The sequence below is a fragment of the Arachis hypogaea genome, chromosome 6, assembly GCF_003086295.3.
Source record: "Arachis hypogaea cultivar Tifrunner chromosome 6, arahy.Tifrunner.gnm2.J5K5, whole genome shotgun sequence".
NCBI classification, from domain to species: domain Eukaryota; kingdom Viridiplantae; phylum Streptophyta; class Magnoliopsida; order Fabales; family Fabaceae; genus Arachis; species Arachis hypogaea.
In genome coordinates this window covers 39,376,414-39,397,355 of record NC_092041.1, presented here as the reverse complement: position 1 = coordinate 39,397,355, position 20,942 = coordinate 39,376,414, and the positions used below count along the sequence as shown (strand labels likewise).

The 20,942-nt window shown below is 38.2% G+C and overlaps 2 non-coding genes across 2 annotated transcripts; both read right to left on the bottom strand.

Moving 5' to 3' along the window:
* Nucleotides 1–6,499: 6,499 nt before the first annotated feature.
* Nucleotides 6,500–6,603, bottom strand: LOC112699923 (small nucleolar RNA R71). The gene has a single exon (XR_003152854.1). It is a non-coding gene; the product is annotated as a small nucleolar RNA R71 (small nucleolar RNA).
* A 6,823-nt stretch (nucleotides 6,604–13,426) lies between these two features.
* LOC112699922 (small nucleolar RNA R71) lies at nucleotides 13,427–13,530 on the bottom strand. Its single transcript, XR_003152853.1, has one exon. It is a non-coding gene; the product is annotated as a small nucleolar RNA R71 (small nucleolar RNA).
* Between the last annotated feature and the right edge of the window lie 7,412 nt (nucleotides 13,531–20,942).

Below are 20,942 nucleotides of genomic sequence, written 5' to 3'. Positions count from 1 at the left end.
TCCTATATATCCCATTTTGGATTGCAGAGAATTGGGAAGAGGAGAAGAAAGCAATATGCATGTAATAGGAAATGTATTACCTTTGACCTTTGCCTTAGCTTGATTTGGTTTGATTTTGCAGATTTGACCTCAGCCTTTCTTTCCTAACCTTCTCTTTCTTTCTTCTTCTTTGAATAGCTTAGGAACTAAGCACTCTCTCTCACTTCTGTGATTTCTGACTGAGACAGGAAAAAGTGAACATTGCTTTATGGTGGACGAAATTGTGATCATTAACAATGGCTCCAAGGACTTGGTGCTCTCAAACGTGAATCACACTTTGTCACAACTCCGCACAACTAACCAGCAAGTGTACTGGGTCGTCCAACTTGCTGTGTTCCTTCTGAATCTCTGCTTTCCTACTGCTTCCTTCCAGTTTTTTTATCACTCCTTTCTATGGCAAGCTGTATGTAGGGCATCACTATTGTCAATGGCTACATCCCATCCTCTCAGTGAAAAAGGTCCAAATGCTCTGTCACGGCACGGCTAATCATCTGTCGGTTCTCGATCATGTTGGAATAGAATCCCTTAATTCTTTTGTGTTTGTCATCACGCCCAGCAGTCACGAGTTTGAAGCTCGTTACAGTCATTCAATCCCAGAATCCTACTCGGAATACCACAGACAAGGTTTAGACTTTCCGGATTCTCATGAATGCCACCATCAATTCTATCTTATACCACGAAGACTCTGATCTCATGGAATGGAAGGCTCGGTTGTCAGGCGAGGGGCAACCATGCATCGTGTATCAAAAATCCAAGAGATACGCACTCTAGCTTTCACTTGTAGAACGGAAGTGGTTGTCAGGCACGCGTTCATAGGGATGAATGATGATGAGTGTCATGGATCATCACATCCATCAGGTTGAAGTACGAATGGTATCTTAGAACAGGAATGAATTGAATTGAATAGAAAATAGTAGTAATTGCATTAAAACTTGAGGTGCAGCAGAGCTCCACACCCTTAATCTATGGTGTGCAGAAACTCCACCGTTGAAAATACATAAGTGATGAAGGTCCAGGTATGGCCGAATGGCCAGCCCCTAAAATGTGACCACAGTATCAAAATACAATTCAGGATCCAGGATGTCTAATATGATAGTAAAAAGTCCTATTTATACTAGACTAGCTACTAGGGTTTACAGAAGTAAGTAATTGATGCATAAGTCCACTTCCGGGGCCCACTTGGTGTATGTTTGGGCTGAGCTTGATCTATCCACGAGCTGAGGCTTCTTTTGGAGTTGAACACCAAGTTGTAACGTGTTTTGGGCGTTCAACTCTAGTTCATGACGTGTTTCTGGCGTTTGACTCCAGAATGCAGCATGGAACTGGCGTTGAGCGCCAGTTTACGTCGTCAAATCCCAAATAAAGTATAGACTATTATATATTGCTGGAAAGCTCTGGATGTCTAATTTCCAACGCCATTGAGAGTGCGCCATTTGGAGTTCTGTAGCTCCAGAAACTTTATTTTGAGTGCAGGGAGGTCAGATTCCAACAGCATCAGTAGTCCTTTGTCAGCCTCCTATCAGAGTTTTGCTCAAGTCCCTCAATTTTAGCCAGAAAATACCTGAAATTACAGAAAAACACACAAACTCATAGTAAAGTCCAGAAATGTGAATTTAGCATAAAAACTAATGAAAACATCCCTAAAAGTAACTAGATCATACTAAAAACTACCTAAAAATAATGCCAAAAAGCGTATAAATTATCCGCTCATCACTTTAGAAGCAAGATGGAGGGATTAGCTTTCTGAAATCAAATCGGGCTTGGGTTGGTTCTAATCAAGTTCATCCCGTTTGATTTCTTTGGCTCAGCTAGTTTCATTACTTTGAATCCTTTTGGGCTGATTTATTTATATGTAGCTGATAATGGGAATTTATCGTCGATCTAGAATGTTCTCTAAATAGAAGAGTTCATTCGTTGTAAGTATAGTCTAGATCAACAACTAACTCCCAATCAAATGTTGATTTAAAAGGGTAATCACAATCAATACACAATTATAACTGAGAGTATTTAGACTCCCTAGTCATTTTTCCTAGGAGTTGCAATTAGATGATCAATTATTGGCTATGGGGGAATGGGAGTTTGATGGCATGAGACAAGGAATGTAAATAGCAAGGAATTAAAAGTCAAAGCAATAAAAGTCAAAGCAAGGAAAATTCAAATGCAAGAAACCTCTTGGCAAGTAATTGAAAGCTAAGGTTACCTATCCTAGCCATTGACCACAAACACATGATGATTATGAAGAGTTAATTCTACTTAGTCCACCTTACATCGAATATAAGTCAAATAGGCATAGTTGATTCCAATCCCTAAGTCTGAGCCAACTCTATTAATGGGAGGCTTAGAGTCAAGGGAAACCAAATCAACTAACTACTCTAATGTATCAAAAAAGAATTGACATCAATGACTCAAGGATTACCAAGTCATCAATTCCAAGCCAAGAGTGAGAAAAAACTAAGTAAAGACTAAGCCAAGCATTTTATCAAACACTTGGTGTGCATAAAAATAAAATAATATTAAATTGCATTAAAAATAAGATCTAACTACCAAAAGCAAGAAAATGAAAATAACAATTAAAGAAAGCAATAATAACATGGAAACATAAATTTGCTTTAATTGAAATTAAATTCAACAAAAGTGTTCATAACATGAAAGTGACAAAATAAAGGAAATAACAAAAGAAATAAAGAAGATCAAGATGAGGGAACATGAAAACATAAAGGAAACTACACTAAAACAAGAATTAAAGACTGAAATTAAAAGGAAATTAACTAAGAAAACCCTAATTCTAGAGAGAGAGGGGGAGCTTCTCTCTCTAGAAACTAAGAGAAAACATGTAAAAGCTAAACCTAATTGTCCCCCCTCTCACATGGAAAGAGGGACCCTTTGATATAGCAAGAATCAGCTTCAGAAAATCCTAAATTTGGGCCTTGGAAGCCCAGAAATCAACCTCAGTGATTTGCATTAAGTGAGTCACGCGCTGGGACTTGCGTACGCACATATGCTGATTTTCTTCTTGTGCGTACGCACAGGATATTGTGCGCACTCACACATGGCTGAGTGGTTCTTGTGCGTATGCATAGTAGGCTGTGCGTACACACAGACCAGTGTGTGCTTCTCCTTTGATTTCTTCATGTTTTTTCCCAATTCCATGCTTTGCTTCCACTCTTATCAAGTCATTCCAACCTATTACACCTAAAATCACTCATCAAAATCATCAAGGCATTGAATGGGATAAAAGTGGGATAAAAGTGATTATATTAAGCACAAAATAGCATGTTTTCACAATTAAGCTCAATTTAGGGAGAAAATACAAAAGCATGCTATTTACATGAATAAATATAGGTTTATATGATGAAATCCACTCAAATCACTCCAAAATATTTCGTCAAATATGGATTCATCAATTCTCCCACACTTAAACAATAGCATGTCCTCATGCTAATCACAATCAAAGGAGAATGATCAAAGGGTAAGCAATTTATTCAATGCAACTATATACATGCAAGAAACAATGCTAAATGATATATATATATATATATATATATATATATATATATATATTTCCTATTGAGTTTGGCTAAAACAAACAAAAGAACTCCAATCAATTCAAAGTAAATCCTTACGGCTAAGGTAAGAAAATATAGCAATATGTCTAATGTCCAAAAATTTGATTTGAACTTTTCAAAAACTAACAAGCAACTTGCAAGAAGATACAGGATAAGAGATGGGAACATAAAATTGAGCAATTGATCCCCTCATCGGATGTGTTTACACTCTAGTCGCTCAGTATTTAGGGCTTAATTACTCAATGCTCCTTTAATCATGTTTCTCAAAGATTTGCAAGTCATCTAACAATCAACTAATATTTTATGTATGAATGCAAATATCATGAGGACTTTTGAGGATTGTAATGGGGCTAGGGTAATGTTAGGATTAATATGGTTAAGTGGGGTAATAGATTGGATCTTTGATTAGCTCAAGTATCCCACCTAATGCTATATCATCCTATATACATAACAAAATAACCTATATACCCATTTATCCTCTTTTTCTCATTCACTCATGCATCCTCTTTCCAATTCATACACATATGCATCCTTTATTTACATTTTTATTTTTATTTTTATTTTTATTTATTTATTTTTTTTAGAAACAAAGTATGTACACCAAAACTTTCTGTTATTATGAAAGAGAGATGCATATGTTTTAAGTAGTAGATGCATGAGTGTTTAGCTATTTTCCAAAATTTCACAATGAAAACCCAAAACACTTCCTACCAATGTTTCCCACAAATTTTCCCCACACTTAAGTAACACACACTCCTCAACCCAAGCTAATCAAAGATACAATTAATAGACATTCATGGTTTCTCGCTTAGGGCAAAAGATATGCTTAAAATTAGAACAAAGGGATATTAAAGCAAATCTAATATCACAATCATAAAAGGAGCATAACACACAAGAACAAAGTGTGGTTAAAAATGTGCAACCACACAATTAAGGCTCAAATCTCACTTGGTATTTGTTCAAGCTCTTTTCTATGTTTCATAAAAAGATACTTCAAGCAAGTTCAAAATAAGTTTTCAAATCCAATCAATGGAACGTCCTAAAAGAGATTTCTTGAAAATTCTTTGTTGTTTTAACCAAACTTATTTACTCTACCATGCAAATACAAATGCAAATATCTATCATAAATAAACTATAAACAAGCTAAGATATATATAAGAAAATCAAGCAAAGTATAATTCAATAAAATAATAAACAAATATTCACAAAAAAGCATAACTACTAAAAACTAGAAAAAAATAGTGCAAAGTGTTGAGATAAGGGAATTTACGCCCCAAATTTGCGGATCTTCCCCCACACTTAAACGTTGCACGGTCCTCCGAGCACGAACACGATCCGGGGAGAATGAAGCTCTAAGTTCCTCCACCTTCAGCTGGTGGATGCAGGGGCTCGGGTTGTATGGAGATTGCTAAGTCCAAAGCATTTTTGGCATCTCCATCCTCGGCGTCCTTCTCCTCTCCCGGCTCTTTGCCTTTATGTCTCATCCTCAAAAAGAATGAATAAGGTATAATTAGGAATAATAGGGCAAGTAGCACAAAAAGGGTAAAGGAGGGAGCAAATACATTGTATGCTTAGAGCAAAAGGAAAACAAACAAACATTTAATTGAGGAAGTTTGTATAGTGGTGTGGCATCATAAAAATTAGCCATGTGTGTATTCTAATTATGCGCGCGGTTAGAACACACACCACGACCGGTTAAAAAGGCATCCACACAATCAAAAAGTAAGCATGAGTTCCTCAATTAAATGGCCTAAGATGCAAGTAATAGATGTGCATCAATTAAGGACAAGCAAACTTAGGTAACTACCACAACTAAAGTGAATTGAGTATTTGACATATTGGATATTGAAATTATGCAAGTGAAAGCTCAAAATTAATAGAAAATGGCACAATTAACAATAACTAATTCAATGATGAAAGAGACTACTTATTTATCCTTAGGAATAATGAAATAATCACATGTATAAGGTGCTTGTTACAAAAAGTGCCAAGTCTTGATAAGAATCAAGTCAAGTCGACTCAAAAAAATGCAAAGCATTAACAAGGAACAAATACCTTGTTATGTGATTATATCCACTTAGAAACCATGATGAATAAGTAGTTCAATTCAATTCACTAAATTAAAAGTGCACAATTCATAACCAAGTTACCAAATAAGGATATAGTTTAACACATATGGTCGCAAGAACATATGCATCAAACTCACAATTCAATTAGGCAATCACACAAGGACTTAATACTCAGTGCACATATTCACCTGGAATGAAACACAAAAGCAGGCAAGAAGCAACCCAACAATCATCAAGCAAACACTTGCAACTTATTAACAAATAACTAACCCAAAACTAATATAGTTACTAAAATCAAAATGAAATGCAAACCAAACTAAGTAAAACAAGGACAGAAGAGGGCAAAAGAAAGAGAAGGGAGGGGTGGAGGGGATGGAAGTATGTTAAGGCTTAATTCAAAGTGCAATAATAAAAAAATTGCCCAAAACAGCACGCGTGTGTACGCACAGGTATGTGTGCGTACGCACACTAGGTGAAACAGGGGAGGTGTGCGCTTGCACAAGGTGTGCGAACACTTTGAACAGAGAGGGGATTAAGAAGTGTGCATGCGCACGCTGATGAGCGGATAATTTATACGCTTTTTGGCATTGTTTTTAGGTAGTTTTTAGTAGGATCTAGCTACTTTTAGGGATGTTTTCATTAGTTTTTATGCTAAATTCACATTTATGGACTTTTGCTGAAGTCTACAGGCTCATGCTTTTCCCTTTTGCTGTAAGAGACAGAGCTAGAACATGGTTGGACTCTCAACCTAAAGATAGTCTGGACTCCTAGGATAAGCTGGTCACGGCCTTCTTGGCTAAGTTCTTTCCTCCTCAAAAGCTGAGCAAGCTTAGAGTGGATGTTCAGACCTTCAAACAAAAAGATGGTGAATCCCTCTATGAAGCTTGGGAAAGATACAAGCAGATGACCAAAAGATGTCCTTCTGACATATTTTCAGAATGGACCATGATAGATATATTATATTATGGTCTATCTGAGTTCTCTAAGATGTCATTGGACCATTCTGCAGGTGGATCCATTCACCTAAAGAAAATGCCTGCAGAAGCTCAATAACTTATTGACATGGTTGCAAATAACCAGTTCATGTACACTTCTGTGAGAAATTCCGTGAATAATGGGACGCCTCAAAGGAAGGGAGTTCTTGAAATTGATGCTCTGAATTCCATATTGGCTCAGAACAAAGTGTTGACTCAGCAAGTCAACATGATTTCTCAAAGTCTGAATGGATGGCAAAATGCATCCAACAGTACTAAAGAGGCATCTTCTGAAGAAGAAGCTTATGATCCTGAGAACCCTGCAATAGCAGAGGTAAATTACATGGGTGAACCTTATGAAAACACCTATAATTCATCATGGAGAAATCATCCAAATTTCTCATGGAAGGATCAACAAAAACCTCAACAAGGCTTTAATAATGGTGGAAGAAATAGGCTCAGCAATATCAAGCCTTATCCATCATCTTCTCAGCAACAGACAGAGAATTATGAACAGAATACCTCTAACTTAGCAAATTTAGTCTCTGATCTGTCTAAAGCCACTTTAAGTTTCATGAATGAAACAAGGTAGTTCATCAGAAATCTTAAGGCACAAGTGGCCAGGTGAGTAAGAAAATCACTGAAATCCCTCCTAGTACTCTCCCAAGCAATACTGAAGAAAATCCAAAAAGAGAGTGCAAGGCCATTGATATAATCAATATGGCTGAACCTAGAGAGGAAGGAGAGGACGTGAATCCTAATGAGGAAGACCTCATGGGACGTCTCTCAAGCAAAAAGGAGTTCCCCATATTACTTGGATGACCCAGTACACTTGCTAGTTAAGTTGAACGGAGTTATGATCACACCAGGGATTATTAAGATCCCAATTTATCACACCATGATCTCTTTGGGGTATTTTTGATTTCATACAAATACAAAGAGACCAACTTTGAGGATCACAATTTCGTCCACCATCTACAACAATGAACTGATCACCTGTGTGGCTCCATGAGAGCCTACTGTCAAGCTATTGACATTAAAGAAGCGATTATTGGGAGGCAACCCAATTTTTATTTATCTAATTTTATTTTTTATTTTATTGTTCTTTTATGTTTAATTAGGTTCATGGTCATGTGGAGTCACAAAATAAATACAAAAATTAAAAACAGAATCAAAAACAGCAGAAGAAAAATCACACCCTGGAGGAAGGACTTACTGGCGTTTAAACGCCAGTAACGAGCATCTGGCTGGCGTTCAACGCTAGAATAGAGCATGGACCTGGCGTTGAACGCCAAAAACAAGCAACACTCTGGCGTTCAAACGCCAGGAATGCACCCTGAGGAGAGCTGGCACTGAACGCCAGAAACAAGCATGGAACTGGCGTTCAACACCAGAAACATGCTGCACATGGGCGTTGAACTCCCAGAACATGCATCACTTCGGCGTTGAAACACCAGAATTGCATGCAAAGGCATTTTACATGCCTAATTGGCACAGGGATGTAAATCCTTGACACCTCAGGATCTGTGGACCCCACAGGATCATCTCAGGATCTGTGGACCCCACAGGATCCCCACCTACCATATTCTCCCCTCTTCTCAACATTCATCCTCTCTTTCCAATAAACACTCTTCCCCAAAACCCTTCACCAATCACCTCAATCTCTCTTCCCAATTACCCCTTCACCACTCACATCCATCCACTCTTCCCCATAAACCCCACCTACCTTCAAAATTCAAATTTCTTTCTCACCCAAACCCACCCTAAATGGCCGAACCTACTCCCTCTCCTCTCCCTATAACAACCCCTCCATTCTCCTTAATTTTCACACAACACAACCCCCTCTTCTACACCTTTGCCAAATACACCTCCCCTACTCTCCTCCATATTTTCTCTTCTTCTTCTTCTTCTTTTCTTTCTTCTCTTGCTTGAGGGCGAGCAATATTTTAATTTGGTGTGGTAAAAGCATAAGCTTTTTGTTTTTCCATTACCATTAATGGCACCTAAGGCCGGAGAAACCTCTAGAAAAGGGAAAGGGAAGACAAAAGCTTCCACCTCCGAGTCATGGGAGATGGAAAGATTCATCTCCAAAGCCCATCAAGACCACTTCTATGATGTTGTGGCCAAGAAGAAGGTGATCCCCGAGGTCCCTTTCAAGCTCAAGAAAAATGAGTATTCGGAGATCCGACATGAGATCCAAAGAAGAGGTTGGGAAGTTCTAACCAACCCCATCCAACAAGTCGAAATCTTAATGGTTCAAGAGTTCTATGTCAATGCATGGATCACTAGGAACCATGATCAAAAAGTAAGAACCCGAACCCAAAGAATTATCTTACAATGGTTCGGGGGAAATACTTAGATTTTAGTCTGGAAAATGTGAGGTTGGCATTCAACTTGCCCATGATGCAAGGAGATGCACGCCCCTACACTAGAAGGGTCAACTTTAATCAAAAGTTGGACCAAGTCCTTATGGACATATGTGTGGAAGGAGCTCAATGGAAAAGAAACTCCAAAGGCAAGCCGGTTCAACTAAGAAGACTGGACCTCAAGCCTGTGGCTAGAGGATGGTTGGAATTCATCCAACGTTCCATCATCCCTACTAGCAACCGATCCAAAGTTACTGTGGATTGGGCCATCATGATCCATAGCATCATGATTGGAGAGGAAGTAGAAATTCATGAAGTTATCTCACTTGAATTCTACAAAATAGCCGATAAGCCCTCTACTTTGGCAAGGCTAGCTTTTTCTCATCTTATTTGCCATCTATGTTACTCAGCTGGAGTTATCATAGAAGGAGACATCCCCATTGAGGAGGACAAGCCCATCACTAAGAAAAGGATGGATCAAACAAGAGAGCTCACTCATGGAACCCAAGAGACGCATGTGGAAGCTAATCACCAAGAAATCCTGGAAATGCCTCAAGGGATGCACTTTCCTATGAGTTTCTGTGTTTTTCTGTTATTTCAGGTATTTTCTGGCTGAAATTGAGAGACCTGAGCAAAACTTTAATAAGAAGGCTGACAAAGGACTGCTGATGCTGTTGGATTCTGACCTCCCTGCACTTGAAATAGATTTTCTGGAGCTACAGAACTTCAAATGGCGCGTTCTTAAGGCATTGGAAAGTAGACATCCAGAGTTTTCTAGCAATATATAATAGTTCATACTTTATTCGAGATTTTACGACGTAAACTGGCGCTCAACGCCAGATCTATGATGCATTCTGGAGTCAAACGCCAGAAACACGTCACAAACCAGAGTTGAACACCAAAAACACGTTACAACTTGGCGTTCAACTCCAAGATAAGCCTCAGCTCGTGTAAAGATCAAGCTCAGCCCAAAAATACACCAAATGGGCCCCGAAAGTGGATTTATGAATCAATTACTTACTTCTGTAAACTCTAGTAGCTAGTTTAGTATAAATAGAACTTTTTACCTTTGTATTAGACGTCTTTGGATTGGTCTTTGATTGTATTATTTGGTCTTCTGACCATGTTTGGGGGCTGGCCATTCGGCCATGCCTGAACCTTCATCACTTTTGTATTTTCAACGGTGGAGTTTCTACACACCATAGATTAAGGGTGTAGAGCTCTGCCGTACCTCAAGTTTCAATGCAATTACTACCATTTTCTATTCAATTCCGCTTGTTCTTATTCTAAGATATTCATTGCACTTCAACATGATGAATGTGATGATCCGTGACACTTACCATCATTCTCACCTATGAACGCATGACTGACAACAACTTCCGTTCTACCTTAGACCGGGCGCATATCTCTTGGATTCCTTAAACAGAATCTTTGTGGTATAAGCTAGAATTGATGGCGGCATTCATGGGAATCCGTAAAGTCTAACATTGTCTGGGGTATTCCGAGTAGGATTCCGGATTGAATGACTGTGACGAGCTTCAAACTCGCGATTGTTGGGCGTGATGACAAACGCAAAAGAATCAAGGGATTCTATTCCAACATGATCGAGAACCGACAGATGATTAGTCGTGCTGTGACAGAGCATTTTGACCATTTTCACTGAGAGGATGGGATGTAGCCATTGACAACGGTGATGCCCTACATACAGCTTACCATGGAAAGGATTAAGAAGGATTGAGGGAAGGCAGTAGGAAAGCAGAGATCCAACAGGGACAATTCATCTCCATACACTTATCCGAAATTTTCACCATTGAATTACATGAGTAACTCTATCTTTATTTTCTGCTTTATTTATTATTCGAAAACTCCATAACATTTATTATCCGCCTAACTGAGATTTACAAGATGACCATAGCTTGCTTCATACCAACAATCTCCATGGGATCGACCCTTACTCACGTAAGGTATTACTTGGACGACCCAGTGCACTTGTTGGTTAGTTATGCGGAGTTTTGACTAAGTGTGATTCACGTTTGAGAGCGCTACCAAGCTTTTTTGGCGCCATTGTTGATGATCACAATTTCGTGCACCAAGTTTTTGGCGCCGTTGCCGGGGATTGTTTGAATCACAATTACGTGCAATAACAGTGCCAAGTTTTTCTGATCCAGCAACAGCACCATATTTTTAGCGCCGTTGACGAGGATTGTTCGAGTTTGGACAACTGACGGTTCATCTTGTTGCTTAGATTAGGTAATTTTCTTTTTATTTTCTTTTCAAAAAGTTTTCAAAAATATTTTTCAAAATTTCTCACCTGTTTTCGAAAATTTTCAGAGTTTTCAAGAATGAATCCTAGAGTTTCATATAACATGTTTTAGCTTGGCTAGCTATTAAGCCATGTCTAACTCATAGGATTTTGATTGAAGACTATGAGTTCATTACTTCCTTTTTCCAAAATATGTTTTCGAAAAATTTAGTAAGAAAATACAAAAGAAATCATAAAATCATAAAAAACCAAAAATATTTTGTGTTTCTTGTTTGAGTCTTGAGTCAATTTTTAAGTTTGGTGTCAATTGCATGTTTTTAAAAATTTATGCATTATTTTTCGAAAATTCATGCATTCATGGTGTTCTTCATGATCTTCAAGTTGTTCTTGGTAAGTCTTCTTGTTTGATCTTGATGTTTTCTTATTTTGTGTCTTTTATTGTTTTTCATATGCATTTTTGCATTCATAGTGTCCATACATTAAAGATTTCTAAGTTTGGTGTCTTGCATGTTTTCTTTGCATAAAAAATTTTTCAAAAGTATGTTCTTGATGTTCATCATGATCTTCAAAGTGTTCTTGGTGTTCATCTTGACATTCATAGTGTTTTTGCATGCATCATTGGTTTTGATCCAAAATTTTCATGTTTTGGGTCATATTTGTGTTTTTCTCTCTCATCATTAAAAATTCAAAAATCAAAAAAGTATCGTTTCCTTTTTTCTCTCAAAATTTCAAAAATTTGAGTTGACTTAGTCAAAAATTTTTAAAATTAGTTGTTTCTTGTAAGTCAAGTCAAATTTTCAAATTTTAAAAATCTTATATTTTCAAAACTTTTTCAAAAATCAAATCTTTTTCATTTTATTTGATTTTCGAAATTTATTTTTTTAAATTATTTTTCAAAAAATCTTTTTCTTAATTTTATCTTTATTTTCGAAAATTATGCTAACAATTAATATGATTGATTCAAAAATTTGAAGTTTGTTACTTTCTTGTTAAAAAAGGTTCAATCTTTAAATTCTAGAATCATATCTTTTAGTTTCTTATTAGTCAAGTAATTAATTTTAATTTTAAAAAATTAAATCTATCTTATCTTATCTTTTATATCATATCTTTTTCAAAATTTGATTTTAAAATATCTTTTCTAACTTCTTATCTTCTCATCTTTTCAAATTTGATTTTCAAATCTTTTTCAACTAACTATTTGACTTTTTGTTTGTTTCTTATCTTTTTTTAAAACCACCTAACAACTTTTCTTTCTTTTATTTTCGAAAATACCTCCCTCTTTTTCAAAAATTCTTTTTAATTAATTAATTATTTTAAATTTTAATTTTAATTTTATTTCTTATCTTAATTTTCGAAAATCATTTAACTCCTTTTCAAAATTTATTTTCGAAAATTTCTCTCTCTCTCTCTCATCTTATTCTATTTATTTATTCATTTACTAACACCTCTCTTCACCTCTCTTCATCTCAAATCACTGCCTCTACCTTTATCCTTTATTTAGACTATTCATTCTTCTTCACTCTTATTCCCTTTCTTCTTCTACTAACAATAAGGAACCTCTTTACTGTGACATAGAGTATTCCTCTTCTTTTTCTGTTCTCTTCTCTTTCATATGAGCAGGAACAAAGAAAAAGGCATTCTTGTTGAAGCTGATCCAGAACCTGAAAGGACTCTGAAGAGGAAACTAAGAGAAGCTAAATTACAACAATCCAGAGACAACCTTGCCGAAATTTTCGAACAAGAAAAATAGATGGCAGCCGAACCCAACAACAATAATGCAAGGAGGATGCTTGGTGATTACACTATACCTACTTCCAAGTTTGACGGAAGAAGCATCTCAATTCCTGCCATTGGAGCCAACAATTTTGAGCTGAAACCTCAATTAGTTGCTCTAATGCAACAGAACTGCAAGTTTCATGGACTTCCATCAGAAGATCCTTACCAGTTCTTAACTGAGTTCTTGAAGATCTATGAGACTGTAAAGACGAATGGAATAGATCCTGAAGTCTACAGGCTCATGCTTTTCCCTTTTGCTGTAAGAGACAGAGCTAGAACATGGTTGGACTCTCAACCTAAAGATAGTCTGGACTCCTGGGATATGCTGGTCATGGCCTTCTTGGCTAAGTTTTTTCCTCCTCAAAAGCTGAGCAAGCTTAGAGTGGATGTTCAGACCTTCAAACAAAAAGATGGTGAATCCCTCTATGAAGCTTGGGAAAGATACAAGCAGATGACCAAAAGATGTCCTTCTGACATATTTTCAGAATGGACCATAATAGATATATTATATTATGGTCTATCTGAATTCTCTAAGATGTCATTGGACAATTCTGCAGGTGGATCCATTCACCTAAAGAAATCGCCTGCAGAAGCTCAAGAACTTATTGACATGGTTGCAAATAACCAGTTCATGTACACTTCTGTGAGGAATTCCGTGAATAATGGGACGCCTCAAAGGAAGGGAGTTCTTGAAATTGATGCTCTGAATTCCATATTGGCTCAGAACAAAGTGTTGACTCAGCAAGTCAACATGATTTCTCAAAGTCTGAATGGATGGCAAAATGCATCCAACAGTACCAAAGAGGCATCTTTTGAAGAAGAAGCTTATGATCCTGAGAACCCTGCAATAGCAGAGGTAAATTACATGGGTGAACCTTATGGAAACACCTATAATTCATCATGGAGAAATCATCCAAATTTCTCATGGAAGGATCAACAAAAACCTCAACGAGGCTTTAATAATGGTAGAAGAAATAGGCTCAGCAATATCAAGCCTTATCCATCATCTTCTCAGCAACAGACAGAGAATTATGAACAGAATACCTCTAACTTAGCAAATTTAGTCTCTGATCTGTCTAAAGCCACTTTAAGTTTCATGAATGAAACAAGGTCCTCCATCAGAAATCTGGAGGCACAAGTGGGCCAGGTGAGTAAGAAAATCACTGAAATCTCTCCTAGAACTCTCCCAAGCAATACTGAAGAAAATCCAAAAAGAGAGTGCAAGGCCATTGATATAATCAATATGGCCGAACCTAGAGAGGAAGGAGAGGACGTGAATCCTAATGAGGAAGACCTCATGGGACGTCTCTCAAGCAAGAAGGAGTTCCCTATTGAGGACCTAAGGGAATCTGAGGCTCATATAGAAACCATAGAGATCCCATTAAACCTCCTTCTGCCATTCATGAGCTCTGAAGACTATTCTTCCTCTGAAGAGGATGAAGATGTAACTAGAGAGCAAGTTGCTCAATATCTAGGAGCTATCATGAAGCTGAATGTCAAATTGTTTGGTAATGAGACTTGGGAAGGTGAACCTCCCTTGCTCATTAGTGAACTTGATACATAGGTTCAGCAAACCTTACCTCAAAAGAGACAAGATCCTGGCAAATTCTTAATACCCTGTACCATAGGCACCATGACCTTTGAAAAGGCTCTGTGTGACCTGGGGTCAAGCATAAATCATATGCCACTCTCTGTAATGGAGAAGCTGGGGATCATTGAGGTACAGCCTGCCTTATTCTCATTACAAATGGCAGACAAGTCAGTAAGACAAGCTTATGGATTGGTAGAGGACGTGTTGGTAAAGTTTAAAGGCCTTTACATCCCTGCTGATTTCATAATCTTAGACACTAGGAAGGAGGAGGATGAATGCATCATCCTTGGAGGACCTTTCCTAGCCACAGCAGGAACAGTGATTGATGTTAACAGAGGAGAATTAGTCCTTCAATTGAATGGGGACGACCTTGTGTTTAAGGAACACGGCCATCCCTCTGTAACAATAGAGAGAAAGCATGAAAAGCTTCTCTCAGTACAGAGTCAAACAGAGCCCCCACAGTCAAACTCTAAGTTTGATGTTGGAAGGCAACAGCCAAACTCTAAGTTTGGTGTTAAAACCCCATATCCAAACTCTAAGTTTGGTGTTGGGAGTTTACAACATTGACCTGATCACCTGTGTGGCTCCATGAGAGCCCACTGTCAAGCTATTGACATTAAAGAATCGATTATTGGGAGGCAACCCAATTTTTATTTATCTAATTTTATTTTTTATTTTATTGTTCTTTTATGTTTTATTAGGTTCATGATCATGTGGTGTCACAAAATAAATACAAAAATTAAAAACAGAATCAAAAACAGCAAAAGAAAAATCACACCCTGGAGGAAAGACTTACTGGCGTTTAAACGCCAGTAAGGAGCATCTGGCTGGTGTTCAACGCTAGAACAGAGCATGGATCTGGCGTTGAACACCAGAAACAAGCAACACTCTAGCGTTCAAATGCCAGGAATGCACCCTGAGGAGAGCTGGCGCTGAACGCCCAAAATAAGCTTGGAACTGGCGTTCAACGCTAGAAACATGCTGCACATGGGCGTTGAATGCCCAGAACATGCATCACTTCGGCATTGAAACACCAGAATTGCATGCAAAGGCATTTTACATGCCTAATTGGCGCAGGGATGTAAATCCTTGACACCTCAGGATCTGTGGACTCCACAAGATCATCTCAGGATCTGTGGACCCTACAAGATCCCCACCTACCATATTCTCCCCTCTTCTCAACATTCATCCTCTCTTTCCAATAAACACTCTTCCCTAAAACCCTTCACCAATCACCTCAATCTCTCTTCCCAATTACGCCTTCACCACTCACATCCATCCACTCTTCCCCATAAACCCCACCTACCTTCAAAATTCAAATTTCTTTCCCACCCAAACCCACCCTAAATGGCCGAACCTACTCCCTCTCCTCTCCCTATAACAACCCATCCATTCTCCTTAATTTTCACACAACACAACCCCCTCTTCTACACCTTTGCCAAATACACCTCCCCTACTCTCCTCCATATTTTCTCTTCTTCTTCTTCTTTTCTTTCTTCTCTTGCTCGAGGGCGAGCAATATTTTAAGTTTGGTGTGGTAAAAGCATAAGCTTTTTGTTTTTCCATTACCATTAATGGCACCTAAGGCCGGAGAAACCTCTAGAAAAGTGAAAGGGAAGACAAAAGCTTCCACCTCTGAGTCATAGGAGATGGAAAGATTCATCTCTAAAGCCCATCAAGACCACTTCTATGATGTTGTGGCCAAGAAGAAGGTGATCCCCGAGGTCCCTTTCAAGCTCAAGAAAAATGAGTATCCGGAGATCCAACATGAGATCCAAAGAAGAGGTTGGGAAGTTCTAACCAACCCCATCCAACAAGTCGGAATCTTAATGGTTCAAGAGTTCTATGTCAATGCATTGATCACTAGGAACCATGATCAAAGTAAGAACCCGAACCCAAAGAATTATCTTACAATGGTTCGGGGGAAATACTTAGATTTTAGACTGGAAAATGTGAGGTTGGCATTCAACTTGCCCATGATGCAAGGAGATGCACGCCCCTACACTAGAAGGGTCAACTTTAATCAAAAGTTGGACCAAGTCCTTATGGACATATGTGTGGAAGGAGCTCAATGGAAAAGAAACTCCAAAGGCAAGCCAGTTCAACTAAGAAGACTGGACCTCAAGCCTGTGGCTAGAGGATGGTTGGAATTCATCCAACGCTCCATCATCCCTACTAGCAACCGATCCAAAGTTACTGTGGATCGGGCCATCATGATCCATAGCATCATGATTGGAGAGAAAGTAGAAATTCATGAAGTTATTGATGAGCGGATAATTTATACACTTTTTGGCATTGTTTTTAGTATGTTTTTGGTATGATATAGTTAGTTTTTAGTATATTTTTATTAGTTTTTAGTTAAAATTCACTTTTCTGGACTTTACTATGAGTTTGTGTGTTTTTTTGTGATTTCAGGTATTTTCTGGCTGAAATTGAGGGACCTGAGCAAAAATCTGATTCAGAGACCAAAAAGGTCTGCAGATGCTGTTGGATTCTGACCTCCCTGCACTCGAAGTGGATTTTCTGGAGCTACAGAAGCCCAATTGGCGCGCTCTCAACGGCGTTGGAAAGTAGACATCCTGGGCTTTCCAGCAATATATGATAGTCCATACTTTGCCCAAGATTTGATGGCCCAAACCGGTGTTCAAAGTTACCCTCAGGAATCCCAGCGTTAAACGCTGGAACTGGCACCCAAATGGGAGTTAAACGCCCAAACTGGCACTAAAGCTGGCGTTTAACTCCAAGAAGAGTCTCTGCACGAAAAATGCTTCATTGCTCAGCCCAAGCACACACCAAGTGGGCCCGGAAGTGGATTTTTATGTCATTTACTCGTGTCTGTACACCTTAGGCTACTAGTTTTTCTATAAGTAGGACCTTTGACTATTGTATTAGAAATCTTTGGATTGTTTTGAGATCCTTTGATCATCTTTGGACGTCTAGTTCTTAGATCATTGGGAGGCTGGCCATTCGGCCATGCATAGACCTTATGCTTATGTATTTTCAACGGTGGAGTTTCTACACACCATAGATTAAGGTGTGGAGCTCTGCTGTACCTCGAGTATTAATGCAATTACTATTGTTCTTCCATTCAATTCCGCTTGTTCTTGTTCTAAGATATCACTTGTTCTTCAACTTGATGAATGTGATGATCCGTGACACTCATCATCATTCTCACCCAAGAACAAGGTGACTGACAACCACTCTTGTTCTACAAGCGATCAAGGCTCTAGTGAATATCTCTTGGATTCCTGATTGCACGATGCATGGTTGATCGCCTGACAACCGAGTGCTCGTCTGACAAACGAGCCAACCATTCCGTGAGATCAGAGTCTTCGTGGTATAGGCGAGAACTGATGGCAGCATTCAAGAGAATCCGGAAGGTCTAACCTTGTCTGTGGTATTCTGAGTAGGATTCAATGATTGAATGACTGTGACGTGCTTCAAACTCCTGAAGGCGGGGCGTTAGTGACAGACGCAAAAGAATCACTGGATTCTATTCCGGCCTGATTGAGAACCGACAGATGAATTCCGCTATGCTGTGACAGAGCATATGCAATCGCTTTCACTGAGAGGATGGGAGGTAGCCACTGACAACGGTGAAACCCTTGCTTAAGCTTGCCATGGAAAGGAGTAAGAAGGACTGGATGAAGACAGTAGGAAAGCAGAGAGACGGAAGGGAAGGCATCTTCATGCGCTTATCTGAAGTTCCTACCAATGAATTACATAAGTATCTCTATCTTTACCTTTGTGTTATTTTCGTTCATCACCATTACAATTTGAGTTTGCCTGACTAAGATTTACAAGATGACCATAGCTTGCTTCAATACTAACAATCTCCATGGGATCGACCCTTACTCGCGTAAGGTTTATTACTTGGACGACCCAGTGCACTTGCTGGTTAGTTGTGCGAAGTTGTGTAATGCCATGGTATTGAGCTACCAAGTTTTTGGGGTTCATGACCGGGGATTATGAGAGTTGTGAAAAAGTATTGTTCACAATTTTGCGCACCAAGTTTTTGGCGCCGTTGCCGGGGATTGTTCAAGTTTTGAGCAAGCTTTTGGTAACATCAGTGCCAAGATCCGGCAACAACACCAAGTTTTTGGCGTTATTGCCCGGGATTGTTCTAGTTTGGACAACTGACGGTTCATCTTGTTGCTTAGATTAGGTATTTATTTTTTTTCAAAATTCTTGAAGATGAATTCTAGAGTTTCATGATGATTTGTTGAAATCTGGCTGGCTGAGAAGCCATGTCTAATTTCATTGGACCGAGGTTTCAACTTATCACCACAAAAGCTTGTTGATTTTTATCAATCTTGCTTTTGGAGCAATGATCTGCTAAGGCTTGGCTGGCCTCTGGCCATGTCTAGTGTTTTGGACCGAAGCTTTCTTTGAAAGCTTGGCTGGCTGTGAAGCCATGTCTAATTCCTGGACCGGAGCCTTAGACTAGCATTGCACTGATTCCTGGAATTCTCATTAAGAATTTTGATACCTTTTTCCACTTAATTTTCGAAAAACACAAAAAAAAAATTTCAGAAAAATCATAAAATCCAAAAATATTTCTTGTTTGAGTCTAGTGTCTCATCATAAGTTTGGTGTCAATTGCATGCATTCATTCATGTATCTTAGTGATCTTCAAGATGTTCTTGATGATTTACTTGCTCTGATCTTTGAATTCAATTGACTTGATTGTTTTGTGTGTCTCATATGCATTTTCATTTTGTTAGTGTCAGTAGTATACAAACTGCTAAGTTTGGTGTCTTGCATGCATTGTTATTTGATTTTAATTGTATTTTGATTATTAAAAATCCAAAAATATTTTTTATTTGTGTCTTTTCAAGTCAATAATACAGAGAATTGAAGATTCAGAACATACAGCAGAGGAATTGCACAGAGAAAGCTGGGCGTTCAAAACGCCCAGTGAAGAAGGACAGACTGGCATTTAAACGCCAGCCAGGGTACCTGGTTGGGCGTTTAACGCCCAAAAGGGTAGCATTTTGGGCGTTAAACGCCAGAATGGATACCATTCTGGGCGTTTAACGCCAGGATGGCTAAAGGGGAAGATTTTGTTTTCAAATCAATTTTTTTTTCTAAGTTTTCAAAATCTTTTCAAAATCAAATCTTTTTCAAATCAATTTTTCAATCAAATCTTTTTCAAAATCAATTTCTTTCCATTTTTTAGATACTTACTATCAATTAATGATTTGATTCAACATTTCAAGTATGTTACCTTTTCTGTTGAGAAAGGTTTAATGTTTGAATCATATCTTTTCTTGTTAGTCAAGTTTTTAATTTTCAAACCAAATCTTTTTAAAATGTTTTTCAAATCATATCTTCTCAATCACATTTTTCTTAACCAATCATATCTTCTTAACCACATCTTTTTCAAAATAGTTTTCAATCAAATCTTTTTGATTTCTAATTTCAAAATCTTTTTCAAAAATCACTTGATTTCTTTTCCATTTTCATTTTCAAAAATTAAGTAATGTTTTTCAAAAATATTTTCAAAATTTTTCACTTAATTTTCAAAAATTACTTCCCTCCTTCTCACATCCTTCTATTTATGGACTAACACTATCCCTTAATGCAAAATTTGAACTTCATCTCCTTTGTTAAGTTCGAATTTTCTACTTCTGTCTTCTATTCTTCTTTTCCTCTGACACTTTAAGGAATCTCTATACTGTGACATAGAGGATTCCACATTTTCTTATTCTCTTCTCTTTCTTATGAGCAGGAGCAAAGACAAAGGCATTCTTGTTGAGGCTGATCCTGAACCTGAAAGGACCTTGAAGAGAAAGCTCAGAGAAGCCAAAGCACAACTCTCTTTAGGGCACCTAACCGAATTCTTCAAAGGAGAAGAACTCATGGCAGCCGAAAACAACAACAATGCCAACAATGCAAGGAAGGTGCTGGGTGACTTTACTGCACCTACTCCCGATTTCTATGGGAGAAGCATCTCTATCCCTGCCATTGGAGCAAACAACTTTGAGCTTAAGCCTCAATTAGTTTCTCTAATGCAACAGAATTGCAAGTTCCATGGACTTCCATTGGAAGATCCTCATCAGTTTTTAGCTGAGTTCTTGCAAATCTGTGACACTGTCAAGACTAATGGGGTTGACCCTGAGGTCTACAGATTAATGCTATTCCCTTTTGCTGTGAGAGACAGAGCTAAAACATGGTTGGACTCTCAACCTAAAGAAAGCCTGGACTCTTGGGAAAAGCTGGTCAATGCCTTCTTGGCAAAGTTCTTTCCACCTCAAAAATTGAGTAAGCTTAGAGTGGAAGTCCAAACCTTCAGACA